We start from the raw sequence: 16,210 nt of genomic DNA on the forward strand, positions 1-16,210 counted from the left end.
GCCAAAGGACGCTCCAGCGCTGGAGTCTCTGGAGGCAGGACCGCTCGTGCGTCGCTCGCTGTCGGCCGGCCGCCCCTGGCGCTCCGACCTAGAGCCGTGGCGTAGTTCTTGTTGTTCTGGTTGTTGTTGCTGTTGCTGCCTTTGACGCTGTTTGGACCCAAGGTGCACTACAACTCAGTTATTAGAGCACGATAAGCAGAAGTTTCTCCAAGAGACAGTGAAACAGTGTTTTCATTTTAAAAATACACTTGTTCAGATTGCCCGCATCTCGTGGTCGTGCGGTAGCGTTCTCGCTTCCCACGCCCGGGTTCCCGGGTTCGATTCCCGGTGGGGTCAGGGATTTTCTCTGCCTCGTGATGGCTGGGTGTTGTGTGATTTCCTTAGGGTAGTTAGGTTTAAGTAGTTCTAAGTTCTAGGGGACTGATAACCATAGATGTTAAGTCCCATAGCGCTCAGAGCCATTTGAACTTGTTCAGATTATATTTCCGTTAAGAAGCTTAGAGACTGTTGCTCCAGCGAGCTGAGTGGTAGCTGCCGACCACCAGATAATCGCTTTACTTTCTTTACCACTATCAATACTTAGTTCGTCATTTACACAGATCTTGTTCTGAACAAGAGCCGGCCGGAGTGACTGAGCGGTTCTAGGCGCTTCAGTCTGGAAAGGCGCGAACGCTACGGCCGCAGGTCCGAATCCTGTCTCGGGCATGGATGTGTGTGCTGTCCTCAGGTTAGTTAGGTTTAAGAAGTTCTAAGTTCTAGGGGACTGATGACCTCAGATGTTAACTTAGTTTGGGTTGTTTTGGGGAAGGAGACGAGACAGCAAGGTCATAGGTCTCATCGGATTAGGGAAGGACGGGGAAGGAAGTCGGCCGTGCCCTTTCAAAGGAACCATCCCGGCATTTGCCTGGAGCGATTTAGGGAAATCACGGAAAACCTAAATCAGGATGGCCGGACGCGGGATTGAACCGTCGTCCTCCCGAATGCGAGACCAGTATCTAACCACTGCGCCACCTCGCTCGGTCAGATGTTAAGTCCCATAGTGCTCAGAGGCAATGCACCAATGCGTCTGAACATGCTCTATAACGCCAGTGCGGTGATTAATCATCTACAAATATCATTAGGAAGAAAATGCCATATGTTATAGAAGGGCTACCCATAAAAAAAAGAAAATAAACGAGGTAAAATTGCCATGGGCAATATGTAGTGAGCATTTTTGCCACTATGTGTGCATAGCGTAACTCATTGCCAGTTGAGTACCGCCTGTGTGGTTGACCTGGTTTGTTCTATTCATTTGCAGTGGCTTTTTTTGATAACGCTGTTTCGTTCTTGTGATGGGAAGTTTAAGTGAACAAGTGAAGCTGTGAATCTTTATTTTCTACTCGGTAAAAATGGTGCTGAAAATGTTTTAATGTTGAAAACAGCTCACAAGGATGACGTTACGGGAAACTCTCAGGCGTACGAGTGGTTTGCTAGCTTTAGAAATGGCGACATGTCGATTGATGAACGACTTCGTTCTGGACGTCCACCAACTGCCCAAATCGACGAAAATATTGAGAACATTCGGGAGCTTGTGCTCATCGACCTTTTATTTGGAAGTTTTAAGAAGATTGGGCAACAGCGTTCGTTAAAAAAGAGCCGATTTTTGGCACAGGAGGCTGATTATTCCACCACCACAACGCACCTGCACACATAGCCGCGTCTGTTAGACAGTTTTTGGCTAAAAATGGTGGTTACGCTGTCACACGCATCTTACTCGCCTGACCCGGCTCCGTGTGACTTCTTCTTATTTCCAAATATGAAAATGGGCGTGAAAGGACACTGATTTGACAACATTGAAGAAGTAAAGAAAAAACGAGCGAAGAACTGTCAGCCATTTCTAAAGAAGACTATAAAAATTGTTTTGTACGGTGGAAGCAACGATGGGACAGATGTATTTTAAAGGGGATAAGGTCGTTTTGTAAACAATTTGAAAATATACTCCTTTTATAAAATAATTCCGATTTATTTATTTATTTATTTATTTTTTTTGGGTGGGTGTACCCCCTCGTACATCGCAACATCCTCAGTTCGGTAAGAAATACGTCTATGGATATGAATGACAGACTGAGTAGATTGCTGCTAGGAAAAAAGGATGGTAATGTGATTTAGTCCAAGTGTCGTAGCAAGTGATAAGCTAAGAAAATATCCAGACCTCAAAGTAACTCAAGAAATACTGTTATCTACAGTATGAAATTCTTCGTCCTGTACAATGTTTTTTGTAGCGGTGATTCGAGACAAAGAATATCAACAATTTTCATGGCAGAACAGAAATTATCCTAAGAGACGCAAGTATTCTAGATCTGCGGGATGGCTTTGGTATTGTGCGGAACTTAAAAGTAGCTACTCTTGAAAAACACTGCGTAGAAAAATACGTTCAAGCAGTAATGTATTCCGAATAAGTAGTACGCTAAATATCAACACATTTGGCACTCAGTCAGCACAGATTAATAGAAGAAATATGCAGAATAACACTATAACAGAGATCAAAACGCGCTTACTACGAAATGATCATGTTGACATATTGGCTATATCAGTGGTGCTCGAGCCTAGATTCAAGGACATGCACTTTAAAGATGCTTCAGCATGTTCTGAGGCAATCAAAACCACCAAAGATCTGCTAAAAGTTGTTGAAACTACCGTCAGGAAGTACGATCGGTAATGGTATACAAAACTTAAAGACGAAAGTAATTTTCTCATGATGTGTTTCTGCCAAGTAACACAGTTCGATGACACTTGGACCTTAGATAGAAAGAACTGCCACAGTACAGTACAGACAGTACAGAAGGTAACTGAAAGAAATACACAACGAGGCGAAAGGACACTTTGGTTCAAGGAGAATAATGACACTGAACTCACCGCGATTCCTGATAGTCCCTGAAGCCCGTGTGATCACTGCAGACGGCAACGTTTCCTCAGCGACGTGTTCACATGATGGCCACAAGGTCGGTAAGGGACTCTGGTGGTAGGGCGTTCCACTGCACCGCCAACGCGCTTTACAGCAGGTGGAAGGCTGTTGGTGCATGTGGACGTGTGCAACACGTCTCTCCAACGCAAGCTACACGTGCTCTATTGGATTTAAGTCGGGGAAATGGGCAGGCCAGAATATCCTCTCCTTCTATAAGCTCCTCCGCGTGCCATGTTCGATGGAGTCGCACATTGTCATCCATAAAAAGGAAGTGAGGCCCATAGAGAAGGAATACATTTTCACGATAACGTCTATGTCTCGCTTGTTGTAATGTCCAGCGGATCATCATAAATCACGATGACTTCAATGTAATTATTTTCTGTGAATTAAAGTGTCATTCCTATTAGTTTCATTGCGCATTTCTTTCAGTTACTTGTGTACTATACAGTAACAGTTCTTCCCAATGAATGGTGCAAGTTTCATCGATCTATGCTGCTTGGCATTGACACATGACGCAAAAGTTACTTGTGATGAAACACCTTTCTCTTCTTTCTATGCTCTGTCTGCATTAATACTACTTAATTTTTCATTCTGACCAGAAGTACCCAAAAACCAGTCAAGAAGGTATTTTGTAATCAATTTCTTCCTGGATAAATTACATTTCCTTAGTATACTTCTGATTAATGTACGTCTAATGTGTAATTTTTCTACAGCTAGTTCCACTTGGTTGTTTCACATTAGGTTGCTTTCGACGGATACTACTTGACGTTTCACAGTCCTGTTTCCAGCGATTCTTGGCTATTTGCGAGCAGTACGTCGTATTGCGTACGTTCAGGATCAGGTAACGGTTCCTGCACCGATCAGGGTCGCCTTCAAGTCGCCCTGCACTTCGCTACAGTCTTATAGCGTCGTAAGTTCACAGCACCATCCGCGAACCGCCTCACGGATATCTGAACGTTATTTGATACATTATCTACATATAAGTCGATTCCGAAGTCTACCTACAGCTGTTGTAGAAGTCGTTTGGTTATTTTTCAGAATGTTTGGCTGCAAGGGAAACGTGGTCTCCTACTGGTCTAAAATATGTCTGTACTCTCGAGCGCTAGTCGCGTGGGTTGATCGGGATCGTGCTTGACGTTGAGTACTCCCTCCTTGAACCCACTGATTCCGTATTTGCACGTCATTTGTGGAATCGCAACCAATAAGAGCAGCAATTTCCGTGAACAATAAACCACAGTCTCTGTCGCGTCCCAGCACAGTGCCTACCACAAGCTCTGGACGAAAGTGTGGCCCGAGTGGCTCAGTCGTTGACGACAATGTGACCTGAAGTGTACTAAGGTACAATGAGAGGGAGAAAATTTTGGAGGATGCTAAGTACAGGCGATTCTGAATGGATGCAGAAGGTGTTAGTGGAAGCGAACGAGGGCGCAAAATACTTAAGGATAAAATTTAAGATCAATTTTTATCTCAGAAGTTCAACCTTATTTGGAATGGTATTTTACAGCGGCTTTATGTCTTTGGTGTCCCACACTGGCCGTTTACACACTGGTTTTTCACGCCTTTTGTTCGAGTTTCTCTTGTAGAGATATTCTCGCTCAGTCTTCCGAAAGTCTTCTTGAAGATTCCTAACTTCCAGAAGGTTCTCGAACATTTCGTCTGTATGCCAGAAACTGATAGCTGCCTTGAAACGGCGCTTCAGCCACAGGCTGTCGTGACACTTCTTACATTAAGCAATTTCGATAGCTGTGACATCTCGAGAAGTCACAATACAGCTACTGAACTGGCAAACATTTGTCCCTTTTCCACGAGGTGTTCCGCGATATTGCTACAAACAACATTAGAATGAAACTTCCTGGTAGATTAAAACTGTGTGCCGGACCGAGACTCGAACCAGGAAGTTTCATATCAGCGCACACTCCGCTGCAGAGCGAAAATCTCATTCTGGGAACATTCGAATGAGATTTATCAGCTTGAAACCCGAGGGGTAATCTGTGTTCATACAGCGTGAAGACTAATAAAACCTACAAACTGCAGGGACGGATTCCTGAATGGAAATGGAGGAAGAAAGGTCCTGGAAACATGTGTCCGGAAATGTGTCGTTGCCACTGTAGGTGGCGCTAACGGAAGACGTTTCCTCTGACCACGTGCCGTTTGTTCCTCGTGTGTTGCAAGCTGTCTCTTTTCAGACAGACGAACCTGCCGAGAGGCGGCAGGCTGTGCTTACACCAGATGTGGAGTTTGTACTAGGGTTCGTCTCAATAACGTGCAGAACCCCGTCCTGTGCACACAGTCCACAGCCTCCCTACACTTTCGTTTGTCTGAAAGGACTAATGGTCACACGAACGCCCAAATGTTGTGTGATGTGGTTGGTATCTATGAGGGTACTTGTTTTGATACAGCCTTGCTGCCTCTCGACCGTTCCATCTGCTTGGCCGTATACAGACACCATTTCGGCTTGTTCTCGACATGAATACAGGACCATTCTGTTGCTTACAGTACACTGTGTCAAACACACAGCCTGCAACACGCAAGGAACACACGGCACGTCGTCAGAGGACGTTTTTTCGTTCATTTGCAGTCAGCAACCCGTCCCTGCAGTTTGTCGTTTTTACGAGTTAATGTTCCCCCTGTATACAATATTCGGATGCCTTTAATCACACCTACGTCGAGGCTTGCACTGAAATGCTAATGATCTGCATACCCCAGCATCTAGTACACTCTGTACAAACTTGACGTTTGTTGCACACAGTCTTCGTGCTGTTGCTGATGACCAGCATTGCTACACGACACTGAATGGAAGCGCAACTAGTAGGTCGTTAAACTACAGATATACACAGAAGACACTGCTTTTTAAGGTAGTCATTGCAAGCCTCGTCTTACAGTAGCACCGATCTAAGTGCACAGAAACATCTACGCTTGCGCAAGCACGCTCATTGTGTTCCTAATCCTGGGACGGCAGTTAAGGGGTCGGAGCGGTGGCACCTGCGTCGTCGCTCGCGTCCGCTACCTGACTCAGGAATCCACCTGTCCTCTGGCGGGCCATCACACACTTTACAGCCCATCGTTCGCCGTGCGTGACTTCATTGTGGCGCAGCGGCCTGAGTCATCGCCGCCGACTGAGGCACACGAATTACACACCCCTCTCGCTCCAAGGGATCTACGCACTCTTATGAACAGTTCTTTTACATCACCACTACTGAGAATTTACCACTTTCTCGTTTAGTATTCCGCTTCTCCAGATTACCCTATACGTATGCTGATTTCGTTCGAAAAGGTGACGTCACTCGTCTTCACGAACTTCTTCAACCTGAGCATCCATTCAATCTAAACTAGCAACTCAGACGGCTACAGCAATCTGTTATTCTCAAGATTATTCGCTTTTTCAGCGAACGCTACAGTTAGACACGTTGAAACTGACTCAACGTACCTTCAAAATATCAAGAAATCAACAAAAGGCTTAAGGATGGGTGGTAGAGAGTTCATTGGGGCTAATCTGATGTGACTGAACATGTAAAAAAAGTAAAGATGTCGTCAACACGAAGAGTGGTTTCATAACCACGATGGAGCGCCGTTACGTTTCTCCGACTATTTAAGTGTTTTAACCAGTTACTGGGCGGCCCTCGAACATAGTAAGTAGTCCTCGACAGTAAGTGTTCATGAGAGACAAGGGTTCGTTATGAGTGCCGCCGGAAATTTTCGCAGGACCTCATTTCTTCTCTTTACACATAAATGATCTGACACATAGGATAAAAAGCATTCTGCCGCTGTTTGCTGATAGTGTCCGGGGGGGTGTCTTCGTGGAATCACTCTATGAGGGTGCAAGACGACTTGGATAGAATTTCTAGTTGGTGTAATGAATGGTAGCTTGCTGTAAATGTGAATGGCGAAGTTAATGTAGAGGACTAGGAGAAACAATCACGTAACGTTCGAATAAAGTATTAGTGGTATGCTGCTTGACAAAGTCACATCGACTAAACATCTCGGTGTGTGATCGTGAGCTAAGAGCCACTTCGTCAAAGAGCCATTGCCAATTTTAGGTTATGTATCTGGCATAAAATAATTCTACAAAGGCGTTAAAAAATCTCATTCCATGCCATTAACTTACAATTTAACAAAAAGGTTGTGAAAAAAAAGATCACTCTCACTGAAAACTCTCCTCGCTATACTAAACCGATATATAGGTTTTTATAATTTTAGTCGCGATTCTATAAAAAGTGATATACGCGACGTGCTGTATAACTGGTCAGGCTTTATCAACCGAGACTGCAATAGTTAAGCTGACACTTTCATAGATTATTTTAATGATTTGGCGCGTTTGATTTCCTTATACCTGTTTTCTGTGAATAATTCGTAGATGTGATCGGAGGCTTTTCCGGTGTATGTGTTGTTTCCAGGGCTCTCGTAGATGTCCCTTGAAACAGTTATTGTATCTCACTGGTTTCTTCAGCAGATACCTGTGATTATAAATGAATATGTGGATGGCTAATTTACTTGAAACAAGTGACAGGATGTTATTATGAAGCGTATATTAGCAAACACCACAAAACAGCGACGGTTTATGAGTGTGAAACGATTCATATAAAAAAGCTCATGAATGTCGAGAGCATCGCAAAGTTGACTATCACATAAGAACAGGCTCCGAGTAGATGCTGTCATCTGAAATCTCTCGCTTTCATCATAAATCTTCATAGCTCTTCGTAAATCTTCGGTAATTTAACAATATTGGTTTGTCTATTGAATTAACTGGTTTATTACACAGCGATATTATGGCATTCCATAGGCTCCTTCTAGTATTTCCTATGTCGGAAGCAGACTTTAAAAAATAATATTTAACAAATTTATTCAGTAAATTTCACAAACAGACCGGCGCATATACAGGATGAACATTAATAAAAATTACAAAGTGCAGGGAGTGGTTCCTCACTGGAGATGGAAGAGAAACGGTCCTATGAACATGTGTCGAGAAATGGACGGTTTACGTGTAACAAAAAATGGTTCAAATGGCTCTGAGCACTATGCGACTTAACTTCTGAGGTTATCAGTCGCCTAGAACTTAGAACAACTGAAACCTAACTAACCTAAGAACATCACACACATCCATGGCCGAGGCAGGATTCGAACCTGCAAACGTAGCGGTCGCGCTGTTCCAGACCGTAGCGCCTAGAACCGCTCGGCCACCTCGGCCGGCTGACACACTGAGTATATGAACAGTCTAAGGGTGTTATTGTATTCCGTCACCGCACAAAGTGAGCGACGAAAGACGGAAGGGCCTGTGTGGGGTTGGGAAAGTGGGTCAGACGCAGGCTTCCCTTTTACAACCCTGCTGGCTGGCCGGCCGGCTCACTCTCCCGTTAGAAGCCGGCGTTTTTTCGGCTTCCTGCCGCATCCCGGCGGATCGCAGACGGCAAGCTCTCCGCCTGCCTCCGGCCGGCCGCACCGTTAGGCCGGGCAGAGATGTGGCGGAGGCGAGCACTGCAGTGCAGTGCGTCCTCTGCAGAGTCAACACGGCCGGCGGCGGGCATGGGTCGCGCGGCGGCGCTCCCGTCACCGGGCACAGTGGCTGCCCGCTGCTGCACCGGCCGCAGGGCGACGCCCGACAACACGGCAGGTAAGGCTGGGCGCTCGCACGCAGGTGACGTCCTGGGCCTGAAGGCCCCAGCTACAGCGCAGGAAGCCGAAGAGTACAGTGCCACTGGCGTACGAGGCGGAATCCCAGCGGGAAGATCCTTTCACAGATTTCGACGCTCTGTTCTGCGAGGGTCGTTTCAAAAGCCTTGCACACTGCGTACGCGCGTATGTTTCTGTGGCGTGATGGAGTAGAAATTCACATCAGCTGTGAACGATACCTTAGGCGAGACGGTCCGATATGTGTTCACGGGTTCTAGTGGCTGTGTTCAGTTTTAAAATATAATTTTATACCTCAGGTCAGATTGCATGTAGTCACCATCGTCCCTCTATGAAAATCGTATACTTCCGTCGGAAGAACCCAACGGATTTTTATAACGCTTTGAGAGAGGTGTAAAGGGAATATTGTGATGGATTGTAGCACAAAAATGGCTCTGTGCACTATGGGACTTAACTTCTGAGGTCATCAGTCCCCTAGAACTTAGAACTACTTAAACCCAACTAACCTAAGGACATCACACGCATCCATGCCCGAGGCAGGATTCGAACCTGCGACCGTAGCGGTCGCGCGGTTCTAGACTGTAGCGATTTTAGCACAGTATCACGGTGGTCCGTTCGTTTCCGTGAAGATGGGATAAGCACTGAGGTCAACAGAAGAAGTGGAAGGCCATCGACTGCAACAGACTACACTTCTCAGATTATTGTTAACAACATTTTCAGACACGATCGATGAAAAACATGCGAGGGAACTGCATTTGAGGCCAGAATGTCTGTCACATAGTTTTAGGAAATCGTAACTGAAAAGTTAAAGATTGGAAACGTTACTGCCAGATGGGTTCCGCACGATCTGAATGAAGAGCGAAAAGCAGGCCGCAAAAGAATAGTACAAGAATTACTTCAAAGTTGTATCAAACAGAAGGAGAACATTACTTTTGAATACATTATGGGAGTGGCAGTGATCAATGTGTCACAAATATTTACTATTAAAAACAGTCTTGATCACGATTTATTTATTAAGGTGACCGGTTTCGACCACTACTGTGGTTATCTTCAGACCATTGAGTAGGAACCTCTTTCTGCTGGAGAATCACTACTCCAGCACTACTCCAGCAGAAAGAGGTTCCTACTCAATGGTCTGAAGATGACCACAGTAGTGGTCGAAACCGGTCACCTTAATAAATAAATCGTGATCAAGACTGTTTTAATAGTAAAAGCAGAAGGAGAACACTTCCTGAAAGGGATTGTAACAGTTGATGAAACGTGGATACGAGATTTTGAGCCAGAACTGTAATCTCAGCCGTCACAATGCAGAAGTTCCGACTTATCACGCCCGAAAAAAATTCCGCTGCCAACAATCAGAGGAGAAACTAAAGATGATCTTTGCGTATCACGTGAATGGAGTCATAACTATGAGTAGAGTACCTCGTGGGACTTTCGTAACAGGCGCGTACTGCAAGCTGTTTCTGTGAAATGTTTTGTGCCCGAAAATTCGCCAAAGAAGGCCCGGCATGTTTGCAGCTGGTGTCCTACTTTCGTACGATAATGCTAGACCGGATATTGCCCTGCCAGTGGGAGAAACGCTCGACAAATGCGGATGGAAAATACTTCCTCACCTACTACACAGTCCTGATAGGGGGCCCAATTTGCTTTGTTTCCCAAATCGAAGAAACAACTCAGTGGAAAACGTTTTGATACAATTGATGAAGCTTCCAGTGAGGGGACCCGCGTAATGAGACAGCTTAACACTGAAGGTGCCATATTCGGAATACAGAAATTGCCAGAACGTTGGGAAGCTGTCAGGAGCAAGAATGGAGATTATATTTAAGGCTTGTAAAGATATTTCGCCGATTACACCATTTCTACTACCCTCTCTTACAGTGTGCAGAACTTTTGAATCTACCCTCGTATATAAAACGTAACTACAAAGGGAAACACTTGATTACAAACTTGCTAATAATGATTGTAGTACTCCGATGTCTCTTTTCCCGCAAAATTGGTTCAAATTGCTCTGAGCACTATGGGACTCAACTGCTGAGGTCATTAGTCCCCTAGAACTTAGAACTAGTTAAACCTAACTAACCTAAGGACATCACAAACATCCATGCCCGAGGCAGGATTCGAACCTGCGACCGTAGCGGTCTTGCGGTTCCAGACTGCAGCGCCTTTAACCGCACGGCCACTTCGGCCGGCCCCGCAAAATTATTCAATGTAATGTCTAGTTCATCGCAAACGTAAGTCTGTTTTTCGATATAGTCTCACTGTGGTCTTAAGTCCAGGGGATGCAAGCCAAGGTGTGAGGGGCGCCACAGACGCCTCGTCTGTGAGGTATCTGTTCAGGACGTATTATCATTTTTAGCGGCCGTTTCGGGTATCAGATTGAGACCGGCTCCAGCGACAGCCCAAGTGCAAGATTTGTATACAGTCCGTACCACAATCAGTAACGAAGAATGTCTCTACTGAAAATGCACGACGGAGAGAGGCGCTAATAGATGAGTCGTGTGGAAAAACATTCTGCAGCCGACCCTGGTCGTTGCTTCGTCCCGATTGCGACAAAGGCACTGCTATTTTGTGGATCCCCATTGCTAAGAACTTACGAGCGGAAAGCACAGAGTAGTTTTGTTCTTATTCGTCGAATGCAGCGTCCGTTTTCTTCTTGTTATTGTTTTTCTTCTTCTACTGCTGCAGTCCCCTTTAATAAAACTTGTATCCTTTCCGAGTACTTCTACTGCTCTGAAGAAGACATATCCTCAATTAAGCATAACACTTTGGAAACGCTTTTTCTGCTTCGTTCTGTATAGACAGTAGGATCGCGCTTTGATATTTATTGACTTCCCCTCTGTTTCGTTCAAAAGGAATTAGAGATCACAGTACCTTTCTTGTAGCAATATCCTATCAGTATCGCAGACTCCCGCAAGTTTTCCCTCGGTTATTACTACAGTATAATATCGTGCAGGGCCCCCGCGAGCCCACAGAAGTGCCACACAACGACGTGGCATCGACTCGACTAATGTCTGAAGTAGTGCTGGAGGGAATTAACACCATGAATCCCGCAGGGCTGTCTATAAATCCCTAAGATTACGAGAGGGTAGAGGTCTCTTCCGAACAGCACGTTGCAATGCATCCCAGATATGCTCAGTAATGTTCATGTTTGGGGAGTTTGGTGACCAGCGGACGTGTTTAAACTCAGAAGAGTGTTCCTGGAGACACTCTGTAGCAATTCTTGATGTCTCGGGTGTCGCAATGTCCTGCTGGAATTTTCCACGTCCGTCGGAATGCACAATGGACGCGAATGGATGCAGGTGATCAGACAGGATGCTTACGTACGTCTCACCTGTCTGAGTCGTATCAAGACATATCAGGGGTTCCATATTACTCAGACTGCTCACTCCCCACACCATTACAGAGCCTCCACCAACTAGAACAGCCCCCAGCTGACGTGCAGGATCCATGGATTCATGAGGTTGTCTCCGTACCGGTACACGTCCATCCGCTCGATACAAGTTGAAACGAGACTCGTCCGACCAGGCAACAAGGTTCTAGTGGTCAACAGCCCAGTGACGATGTTGACGGGCCCAGGCGAGGCGTCAAGTTTTGTGTCGTGCAGTCGTCAAGGGTACACGTGTTGGCCTTCGGCTCCGAAAGCCCATATCGATAATATTTCGTTTAATGGCTTAAATTCTGACACTCGTTGATGGCCCAGCATTGAAATCTACAGCACTGAATTCTCTTCAGTCGTCATTGGTCCCATTCTTGCAGGATCTTTCTCCGGACGCAGCGATGTCGGAGATTTGATGTTTTACTTGATTTCTGATATTCACGGTACACTCGTGAAATGGTACGGGAAAATACCCACGTCATCGCTACCTCGGAGATGCTGTGTCCCGTCGCTCGTGCGCCGACTATAACACCACGATCAAACTCACTTGAATCTTGATAACCTGCCATTATAGCAGCAGCAAGCGCCAGACATTTGTTCCCGACTGGAGTACCGTATTCTGTCTTTTTACATATCTCTGTGTTTGAATACGCACGCATGTACCAGTTTCTTTGGCGCTTCAGTGTATTTTTGCTCCCGTCTCTGTCTACGCGTCTTGTAAAATAGTCTCAATTACAATTTTGTCATTTTAAAGTTCCACGAATAGAAAGTAACTTCCTGCTAAGTCTATGGGGAAAACTTTCACTAATTCTCAAAACAACGGCAGTACTCATTACCCAATCCATTTGTATATAACGGTTATATGTGTAATTTCTGGCCCCATGTATTTCACTACCAGTAATTTCGGACATTTACAATCATAGTTTCAGAGGTCATGTGTCCCGCCAATACAAACATAATTTTTTTTGGACCTGAAAATTTTCCCCTTAGCGTTTTCATAATTGTTAACGTTGTATTTATGCCGTTGGTGCGATTTCCTGTGTTGTACTAACATGGAGTGTTACAGAACTCTTGCCTAATTAGCGATTAAATGCTTTGTAATTCTTTGCGATGTAACGAGATGAGCACGAAAAGGGATACTTTTGGCTATGCGAACAGCTATGGCCATAGCAGGCCGGTTTTCTGTGTCACTTCGCAAATCGTAGAAATTCCAGTCTCCCTGCTGACGTTCGGCCTGCAGTCCGAGGAGGGCATCTGTCACTACCGTTTGGGGCATGGCAGAGGGTACCTTGGACCAGTTCTAGTTACTTTCTTTCCTGTTCCACTCATAAACAGAGAGAGAGAGAAAAAAAAACGACTGTCTGTGTGCCTCCTCATGAGCCTTAATTTCTGTTCGTGGTCGTTAAGCGAAATGTAAGTTGGTGGAGCAGAACCGCCCTGCAGTCGACTTCAAATACCACTTCTCAAAATTTTCTCGACAGTGTATCGCGAAAAGAACGTCATTTTCCCTCCAAGGATACCCTTTGAATTCACCAAGCATCTCCGTCATACTCGTGTGTTGATCGAACGTACCGGAAACACAGCCCGACTTTGAATTGCTTCGACATGTTCCTCTAATCCGACCTCTCGGGGATCCCAAATCCTCGAGCTGTACTCAGGAATGGGTCGCACTAGTGTTCTATACGCAGTCTCCTTTACAGGTGAACCACACTTTCCTAAAATTCTCCCAATAAACCGAAGTCGACCATTCGCCTTCCATTCTATCGTCTATACGTGCTCGTTGCATTTCACATCACTTAGCAACGTTACGCCTAGATGTTTAAGCGTCTTGACTCTGTGAAGCAGAACACTACTAATTCTGTTTTCGGACATTACGAAATTGTTTTTCTTATATTTTTCTACATTCTTATAGTTTTCTACATTTAGAGCTATGTGTCATTCATGACACCAAGTGAAAATTCTGTCTAATTCATCCTGTATGTTCGTACAGTCAGTCGGTAACAACACCTTCACGTGCACCATAGCATCAAAAATGGTTCAAATGGCTCTGAGCACTTTAGGTTAAAAAAATGGCTCTGAGCACTATGGGACTCAATTGCCGTGGTCATAAGTCCCCTAGAACTTAGAACTACTTAAACCTAACTGACCTAAGAACATCACATACATCCATGCCCGAGGCAGGATTCGAACCTGCGAGCGTAGCGGTCGTGCGGTTCAGACTGTAGCGCCTAGAACCGCTCGGCCACGCCGGCCGGCACCCCAGCATCATCAGCACCCTGTCCGTTAGACCATTTATGTATTTAGAGACTAAGAGCGATCCTATCACTCTCATGGGGGAGCATTCCTGACGATACCCTTGTGTCTGCGTATATTCGCAGTCGAGGACAACATGTTGGATGTAATACTTAACAAGTCTTCGAGCGACTGACGTATCTGAGAACGTATTTCTTGCGCTCGTTCCTTCGCTAACAATCTGCAGTTAGGCACTGTGACAAAAAACGCTCTCCTGAAATCTAGGAATATGGAATGTGCCTGCAGCCCAGCATCAGTGCTTCGCAGGACATAGTTCTAGAAGAGGGCAAGCCGGGTTTCGCAAGAGCGATGCTTTGTAAATCCATGCTGATATGTGGACAGAGTTCTTGGATCCAATCGCAGCCGTTTTCACGAAAACGCCAGTAACATATAGTATACAAAATTAAGTTGCACCTTTGCTTCCGTAGCGCTGGAATCGAGAAAATCAGTTGTGAAACACTTTGCTATTGTCTAACTGTGTTTCAACTTTTTTATCGATTTCGAAGCAACTACGGCTTCATCGTCAACTGCTATAGGATTGTTCTCGATGAGATGTGGTCCGCCTCAGTAGCTGACAGCTCAGGGCGCGTGATGCCACGTGGAGGACCACCGTCCAGTATCCGGGATGCAATCAGCCTCGGCAGAGCGAAGTTCCTACTACAATCCCCTCCATACCGCAACCAAATGATGTCGTGTGGTGGAAGATGATACGGTGGATATTGTCGAAATCTCTTATCTTCATAGAGAATTAGCGAGAGTAGTGCACCGAGAACATTTCATGGGGCGTCGAAGACTTCGTGGCTGTATTACGAACATACGTTGATATGCATTCAGTCCTACCTAAAAATCACGAGGAAATCATCTTTCGGAAGTGCTGTTTCACTCCATTGTTGTCTCAGTGAATGATGACCATCGACATCGATGTTGAGCAGCTATACATCAGTGTTGGAATATCGATCCTGAACCCTTTTAAACGTCACAGCTGTCAAAGTATTGCTGACTTGAGGTAGTCAGTGAACAGAAGTCTGTGAGTGTTAAGCCCTGCCAATAATTACGATCGATATAAGCGTATAAGCCCGATGGACATTCTTACATGTTTGACAAAGAAGTTTCACTTCTCGCACCTGCTAATGGCATAATGATATGAAGACACGTAACATTACAAGAGTAACATAGACAGATATCCATTCCGCGTGTATTGATACGCTATGTGAAATAATGCGAAATAATGTTTCGTGTTGTCCTTGCCGGCCGGTGTGGCCGAGCAGTTCTAGGCGCGTCAGTCTGGAACCGCGCGACCGCTACGGTCGCAGGTTCGAATCCTGCCTCGGGCATGGATGTGTGTGATGTCCTTAGGTTAGTTAGGTTTAAGTAGTTCTAAGTTCTAGGGGACTGATGACCTCAGATGTTAAGTCGCATAGTGCTCAGAGCCATTTGAACCATTTGTTGTCCTTGTTTATAGAAGTTGCTAATGGGAATATGTCTTACTGAAACATGTTGTATTTTGAAAGTAAATAAAGCACATTTTTTGACACAGACGAGCACAACGGTCTTGCATGATCGAGCAAGCGCGGATGATACTAACTAGCTTCAGGCAAAACATACACACATCAAAAAGAGTTTTTCATCGCCTCGGGTCTGAGAGTTCCGGAACCTGTACTGGAATAGAGATCAACATTGCTCATGAAAACCACACATTGCATGTTGTGCCACAATACAGCGAGACCTTCAGAGGTGGTGGTCCAGATTGCTGTATACACCAGTACCTCTAATACTCTGTAGCACGTCCTCTTGCATTGATGCATGCCTGTATTCGTCGTGGCCTACTATCGACTAGTTCATCAAGGTACTGTTGGCCCAGATTGTCCCACTCCTCAACGGCGATTCGGCATAGATGCCTCAGAGCGGTTGGTGGATCACGTCGTCAATAAACAGCCCTTTTCAATCTATCTCAGGCATGTTCGATAGGCTTC

Source organism: Schistocerca americana, chromosome 10, assembly GCF_021461395.2.
Source record: "Schistocerca americana isolate TAMUIC-IGC-003095 chromosome 10, iqSchAmer2.1, whole genome shotgun sequence".
Lineage (NCBI taxonomy): Eukaryota > Metazoa > Arthropoda > Insecta > Orthoptera > Acrididae > Schistocerca > Schistocerca americana.